At 47.9% G+C, this 7,944-nt stretch overlaps 1 non-coding gene across 1 annotated transcript; it reads left to right on the top strand.

The window, feature by feature from the left end:
* The first annotated feature begins 3,980 nt into the window (after positions 1 to 3,980).
* Positions 3,981 to 4,074, top strand: TRNAY-GUA. The gene is made up of 2 exons: positions 3,981 to 4,017; positions 4,039 to 4,074. It is a non-coding gene; the product is annotated as a tRNA-Tyr (tRNA).
* The last annotated feature ends 3,870 nt before the right edge of the window (positions 4,075 to 7,944 follow it).

Genomic DNA, 7,944 nt, shown 5'->3' on the forward strand with positions numbered 1-7,944 from the left:
TTTAGGGTTAACCTGTGGCTTCCCTTTGCAAAATTCAGTCCTCTCTTTCCTTCTTGTCCTGCAGGATTAAACCCTGACTTCTCTTGCTTAACAGAATTCACTGGCTGATGGGGTGGGCCCTCTGTGCTAACAGCTATTAGCAATTCTTTCTTCTCCCTGCCAGCCAAGTAATTCGCATTAACACAGACACTAGCTTTTAACTCTTCAGCTGCTATGGATTTCAAGGCTGGACTTCGTCTTACAGAGACATCACACCAATTCAAAGGGTCTGAGGGTGAGAGCTGGCTTGCTCTCCCCTGCCTCCTCAAGCATTCAGCCATAAAACTGTTCTGCTTTGAAACACCAGTAACTGAATCTGTCCTCAGATCCTGAAGCACAGACTGCTCACTTACAGATTCAGCATGGAGACCTTCCTGTCCCAACACCATTGTCTCCCCAACAAGCTGGCCACACACAGTCTCGTGGTTATAGGGCTGCTCAACTTCCTTAACAGCTTCTGCTTCACCTGAGACCTTTTTAAAGCTGCCCACACTGGATCTCTCAAAAGGAAAGTCAGTGGATCCATTCACAACAGAAAATTTCTGGCTGTTAGGAACTGAAACTTTCTTGATTAAATCACTTTTACACCCTTCAGTTGCAGTAAACTGCTTGCACAGGCTACCATGAGGATTCCTTTCCCTAGGAGCTTCTCTAAGCAGCAATTCACCCCTCACAGAAATTCTGCCCTTCCCCTCTTCACCTAGGGCTTGCTCTAAAGGAACACTTCCCTGAGCAACCACAGATGCTTTCTGGGTCTCACTTACATTCAGAATCACCTTAGGCCCAACAGGCGGATTTCTACACAATCCCCTTTTAGGCACACCTACAGACTTTCTAGATAACAGGTCAGAAGCAGTCTCCTTCCCTTGGCCATGAACAAGTTCAGGAATCTTTTCCTTCTTGCTACAAGTTGTCAAACTGTCAGTCGGTAACACAATTAAATCACCTTCATGCTCTCCTTGTGCCCTGGCTAGGGTATCACCCCGATCAGACAGAGTTGCAACACCCTTTTCCAACCACACATTAGCAACTGGCAAACTACAAGCACCAGAATTGTCTGTTCTCTGGGATTTTGCTAAGACACTAACTGGATGCAACCTAGTCACAGTGCCATTCTCCCCAGCAGACACAAACTCAGGACCATTCCCTTCCTGGGCTTTAGCTGTATTTACAACCAACTTCGAGACAACTGAATCACCCTCAACCATCACAGGCTGACAGGCACCTTCTGTCTGCTCCACAGACACAGAAGAGCCGGAGACACATTCTCCTTCACCAGACACACAGCTTGGGATTTCACTTCCCTTGTCCCAGCACACAGGGCTGTTCACAGACAACTGCTTGGAGACTGGGGTAGCTTTCTTCATAGGCAAGTCAATACTCCTGATAGACACAGGCACATTCCCTCCACTGTCACATTTCTCCACACAGGAAACAGGTAAGGGATATGGACACTCATTTTCCACTATCCCTCCCTTCCCAAACTGCTGATTAGACAAAGCCATCAGCTCACAAGGCTGCCTAGGCTCCTCCAAACTTTCCCTACCAGGCACATTGCCTCTCCCAACAGATAAGCTGCTGCTCTTTTCACTACACTGAGCGACTTTTAGCAAATCACAGTTACCCATTTCAGGTTTACTTCTACAAGCTGCACTAGCCACCAATCCATTACCCATTACAAATTTACCCTCTCCTTCCTTAGTTAGGGATTTAACCTGAGAAACATTTTCCTCCCCAATGAGATCTTTCTGCTCTTGATTTAACTCCAGATTCACTTCTGAGACATTAGACAGACATTCAGAAACTTCATTTACAGACACACTGCTTTCTTGCACAGACAAACAGATATTTCCCCCCAGGTTAGAACTCCCATCTCCCCAGCCATAGCAAAACTGGTTAAACATAGAAAACTGCCCAGAGTAACCCCATATATCAACACAGTTATAAACTGGATTTTCAAGAGGATACAGTTTCTGCCGTTCTTCCCTTGCTTTTTTGACTTGGAGCTGGAGTCTAGCAGTTTCTTGTTGCATCTTGTGAGTCTCCTGCTCAGCAGCCAGCAGCTCCAGACGTCCCTTACGAGCTTTTTCTTCTCTCTTAGCAGCCTCTCTCTTTCTCTCAGCTGCCTCTCTCTTTCTCTCAGCCGCCTCTCTCTTTCTCTCAGCCGCCTCTTTCTCCAGCTGGGCCAAGACTTGCTTCTCTTCCATTCGAATTTTTGCCAGTTCTTGCTCATAATCAAACTGCAGGCTGTCTCTCAAGGCTTGCAGTTTCCTTCCATTTGCTGATGCTTTCTGTCTCATGGTCACTGACCTTTAACCAACCAAACTCTCAATCCCACATTTAAATTTTGAATAGCGTGGGGTTCTGACCCAAAGCTTAATTGACCTGGTTCTGTGGATCCTGCCGACTACGCCACTGTGACGGAGCGATTCTGGCGGGATCCAACTGAGAGTGCCAAATCAGGACCAATTGCTCAAACAGGGCAGTTACAGCCCTAGGCTGGGGTTTTTCCACCTCTAAGGCAAACCAAACCAGCCAGACAAAAAGGACTTTGGTCTCACCCCACTAGCTAACCACAAGTCACACAAGCAATTTCCTTAGACTCTCCAGTCTCCCAGTATCACCACCAGTGCACTCGTCCTGGAGATGAATGGTTATGAAAACCAACACCCCAATAAAAGAAAAAGGTTCTCTCGATCCCAAAAGACCAAGCCCCAGACCCAGGTCAATATACACATCAGATCTTACCCACAAATCACGCTGTTGCCAATCCTTTAGAATCTAAAATCTAAAGGTTTATTTACAAAGGGAAAAAGGTAGAGATGAGAGGTAGAATTGGTTAAATGGAATCAATTACATACAGTAATGGCAAAGTTCTTAGTTCAGGCTTGCAGCAGTGCTGGAGTAAACTGCAGGTTCAGATTAAGTCTCTGGAACATCCCCCGCTGGGATGGGTCAACAGTCCTTCGTGCAGAGCTTCAGCTTGTAGCAAAGTCCTTCCAGAGGTCAGAAGCAGGATTGAAGACAAGATGGAGATGATGCATCAGCCTTATATAGACTTTTCCAGGTGTAAGAATCCCTTTGTCCTCACGGTGGAAACTTACAGCCAAAAATGGAGTTTGCAGTCACATGGACAAGTTTCTGCATACTTTGCTGAGTCACAAGGCGTGTCTGCCTTCTCTCCATGGGTCAATTGTGTAGCCAATGGCCCTTAATGGGCCATCAAGCCAGCTATGCAGGGCTGACATCAGCTGGTCTGGGACACTTCCCAGAGGCAGAGCATAATACAAAATACAGACATTACAGAGCCAATACTTATAACTTCAACTACAAAATGATACACAGACATACAGACAGCATAATCATAACCAGCAACCCAGAACCTGGTCTTAGACACCTTATATGACCCCCTTTACTTAGGATTTGGTGCCACTACAGGACCTTGATTGCAACCCATGTTCTATATGGTTCCCATTTATATCAATAACATCACAGCCAGGCAGGAGGCTTCGGCGTCGGACGGGTTTTCCGTTGCACCACCGTCCCTATTGTGGGTGGGAATCAGGGCTGGGGTCCCAGCGGTGTGCTGCGCGTGCTTGAGACAATCCGGGGTCCCTTGTGGGTCAGCGGGGGGAGGCGGCGTCCCGGGTAGAGGGCAGGGCTAGCGTCGCGCCCCCGGCGTTGCGTTCTTCCCTTGCGGCGTTGTCTTCGTGCCATGCCTGTTAGGGAGCCTTTGAGTGGTATATGTGTGCGGGCTTCCCGTTGGGTGAATTGAGGGTAGACTAGGCGGCCACCCGGGGCAGCCGTGAGGATGAAGGGATAGGTGCGTGTGACTTATTCCTTTCAAGGGCTGGGCACGGGCAAGCCTATAATTAGCAGTTAGTGCCAGTGGCACTTCGGCCTGACACCTTGAGTCACTCTGGACCCTTTGTTCCTGTCTTCCTTCGATAGCTCAGTTGGTAGAGCGGAGGACTGTAGGCGTAATTAATTCTCCTGGGAATCCTTAGGTCGCTGGTTCAACTCCGGCTCGAAGGCAGTGGCTTTTGTTTCCTTCGTGACACGCTCTTCTTTGGAGCTCCCACTCTGGCCATTGCCGTGTTTTACTCCATTCGTGCGAGACTGGCCGTTGGAAATCTGCTGCATTTAAAGCACCACTTGCCGCTACTTTCATCTACCACACCTGCTTCCAAGGACCTAGGCCACAGTTTACGCCTTTAGAGGCAGAGCTCCTTTTTCTTCGCCCTCCCGCGCTCACAGCGTAGACATCTAGCTATGGATGTCAGGCTTCAGAAGTGCCATTTATCCCCCTGGTAGCCCGGGGCGCCTTTGTCATAAAATAGCCTGTCCGTAGCTATGTCCCCAAGCTGTCTTCGGTGTTTTTTGCATGGGGCAGAGGTGCCGGGGGGACTGAGTTTCTGGTGGCAGAGGGGAGGGGAACGTAAGGGGAAACGAAAAGGCCCTTTAGTGGCTGAGAGTTCCTCGTCCTTCGGGCTCAACCGATTGTGTGCGCTGCTGACGGCGGGCTGTTATGCTCATCGTTGTAGCAATGTGTGCGTGTCAACGGTTTGCTCTCTCTTTGTCCATCTTTCCTCCGCGTCATAGAGCTCAGTTTATGGAGTAGTGTGAGGGCGCGACTCCATTTCTTTCCTTTCCATCACATTTGTCTTCGGTGTTTTTTGTATGGGGCAAGGGTGCCGGGGTGGTAGTGATGTGGGGGATGTAGGGGATAAAGAAGGGCCCTTTAGTCCCTTAAAGTCCTTTGTCCGTCTGTCTTAACCAGAGCTAGCCTTTGGGAAAATAGCATCCTGTCTGGTACTCTACACTTCATAATCTTCATAGAGATATGTGTTTAATTTGAATATGGGATTACTTAGAGAATTTTTTGCGAGGTCAGTTGTCTGATGTGTCAGTGGAAAGGTTTTTATTTACTGAATGTGATCATCCACTTCGTATGCATTTTTCATTTCTGTACCTCTAGTTCCGGATATTGACCTTTTAACAATTACTGCTCTGCTTTCACCTGGGGAATGCCCACCATACAGATGCAATCAGTCTGGAATAGGCCTTTATGGAGAACAGTAGGTCTTTGAAGATACTAATCTCTCTTCTTCCTTAGTAGTTTTCTAGGGCTACTTCTGAGGGCCAGTCTCCAGAGCCGGCAGTTACAGCGCCCCTCACAGAGCACCGAAGGAAAACCACTGTTGTGTGTTCACACTGAGAGCTGTTCACTCTTGTGGGACTTGCGACACCATTCAGAGTGGTGCAGTCTTGGCAGCTATCCTACAGAGCACCTCTTTTTCTTTTGCTGTTAAGACATTTGAGTATGTGGAATGGGTCACGGGTCATCCTAGGTCCTGTCCCAATGCCCCGTGATGCATTGCTTTGCATCCCAGCAATCTCTATGCTTCCATCTGCATGTGGCACCATCTTTTAACGCTTTGTGTACTGCGTGCTCTTCCCTGCCTCTTTTGGGCTTCAGGAATGGATCCCGAGCTGTTGCCTGGTATACTGCTCGCACTGACTAACACATCACGAGTGGCAGTGGAGTTACTCCTGAAACTGCAAAGGCAAGAGGAGTGCGACATTGATCTCACCACGCATACTAGCTACGACATGAGATTGCTTGTGGCATTCATGGAGGTGCTGACCACAGTGGAGCACCGCTTTTGGGCTCGGGAAACAAGCACTGATTGGTGGGATCACATTGTGCTGTACATCTGGGATGATGAGCAGTGGCTGCAAAACTTTCGTATGAGAAAAGCCACATTCATGGAACTGTGTGATGAGCTTCCTCCAGCCCTGTGGCGCAAAGACATGAAAATGAGACCTGCATGACAACGTAAATGACGTTGTGGATGGACATATGCACAAATGAGCTTCCCTAACTGCAGAGGGGCAATAGATGGCATGCATATTCCAATTCTGGCACCAGACCATTTAGCCACCAAGTACATTAATCGCAAGAAGTATTTCTCAATGGTTATCCAGGTGCTTGTGGATTACCGTGGGCTTTTCACAGACATTAACGCAGACTGGTCCGGAAAGCTGCTTGAAGCACTCAACTTTCTGAACACTGGCCTGTTTAAGAAGCTGCAAGCAGGGACTTTCTTCCCTGACCAGAAAATCACCATAAGGGTAGTCAAAATGCCCATTGTGATCCTGGGAGACCCTGCCTACCCCTTAATGCTGTGGCTCATGAAGCCATACACGGAGCATCTTGACAGCAGCAAGGAGCAGTTCAACAACAGGCTGAGTACGTGCAGAATGACTGTGGAGTGTGCATTTGGCTGTTTAAAAGCCCTCTGACAATGCCTGTATGGGACTCTGGAAATGGCCGATGACAATATTCCGATACTTATAGCCGCGTGCTGTATGCTCCATAATATTTGTGAAGGAAGGGTGAAAGCTTCACTCAGGGCTGGACCGCAGAGGGTCAGTGCCTGGAGGCTGAGTTTGAACAGCCAAAGACCAGGGCTCTTAGAGGGGCACAGCACGGGGTGATTGGTGCACATGATGCAAGAAGGGGCCTTAACATAATTGTATGTTGCTTTGCAGGGCTCTTTTTGCTTTCACTTAATAAAATAAAGATTGCTTTCAAACAAACACAATTATTTAATTGAAAGACAACAACCAGAGAGAGAGTCAAATGAAAAAATCATCAGCAGGGAAGGGGATGGGGGAAGGGAAGGTCTCAAGAGGAGGAGGGGTCCCGGGATGGCTACAGATTTGTATGTCCAAGATCATATCCAACCTTCTCCTTTGGAGTGCAATGCAGCGGGTGCTGTACTTCAGCAGGGCCAAACTGTAGAGGGATGGGTGTTGAGTGCAGTGGGTAGTGGGAGTCCACACTGCTGGACTATGAGGAGGGAGGAGTGGAATGCTGCGGGTAGAGAGTGGAGCCAGGAGGTTGATAAGAGTGTGATGGGCAGGGGGGAGGGCACATGGGAAAGAGTTTTGCGACAGCGGCTGCAGGGGAGGGTGGGTGTGGACCTGCTCAGTTTGAAGAGCTAGTATCGCCTGGAGCGTGTCTGCTTGGTGCTCCATAACTGTTAAGAGCCACTCCGTGGCTTCTTTCTGGTGTTCCGGGTTCTCCTTTTGGTCCGTCTTCTCGCTGTCCCACCACTCCTTCAATTCTTTTTTCTCGGTGGCGGAGTGTGTGACGTGCAGTCTATATGGTTTTATAAAATATGGTAATAAGTGAATATAATGTAGCTGGAATATGCTTCATGCAAAAGGTCTTTTGTAAGGTATCATACAAAGCTTATAATCTACTGAGTGTGGTCAATCTATTTTGTATAAATGTACCACTCTTGTATCTGGGACTAGAAATATGAAATATAACTGAGGGCCTACTGTAATTATGCAAAGTGCAGGCTATTAATGGTGGTTTGGAATCTTAATGGCTCCCATCAACCAGGACAATTGACTGGGGCTCTGTTTGCAAGCAAGCCTTCCTGTGAGTCAGGCTGGGCAGAATGAAGGCTTGGGGTCTTACAGTGACATGTGATCATGTCACATGAACCGGAATCCCTCTTTAACCTGGTGCTTTTCCAATGGGGAGGGGGGGAGGGAGGGGTGGAAAGCCAGAGAGAGACAAAAGATTCCCGCCTTATGCAAAAGCTATATAAAGGGGTGGAACAGAACAAAGAAGGAGCCATCATGAAGAATCCCCTCACTACCACCTGAGCTGGAACAAGAGCTGTACCAGGGGAAAGAATTGTGCCCAGGCTTGGAAGGTGTCCAGTCTGAGGAAAAAAAAACTTACTGAAGCATCTCTGAGGGTGAGATTATCTGTATTTAGTTTGATTAGACATAGATTTGCACATTTTATTTTATTTTGCTTGGTGACTTATTTTGTTCTGTCTGTTACTACTTGGAACCACTTAAATCCTACTTTCTGTATTT

This window comes from Mauremys reevesii, linkage group 2 (genome assembly GCF_016161935.1).
Source record: "Mauremys reevesii isolate NIE-2019 linkage group 2, ASM1616193v1, whole genome shotgun sequence".
NCBI lineage: Eukaryota > Metazoa > Chordata > Testudines > Geoemydidae > Mauremys > Mauremys reevesii.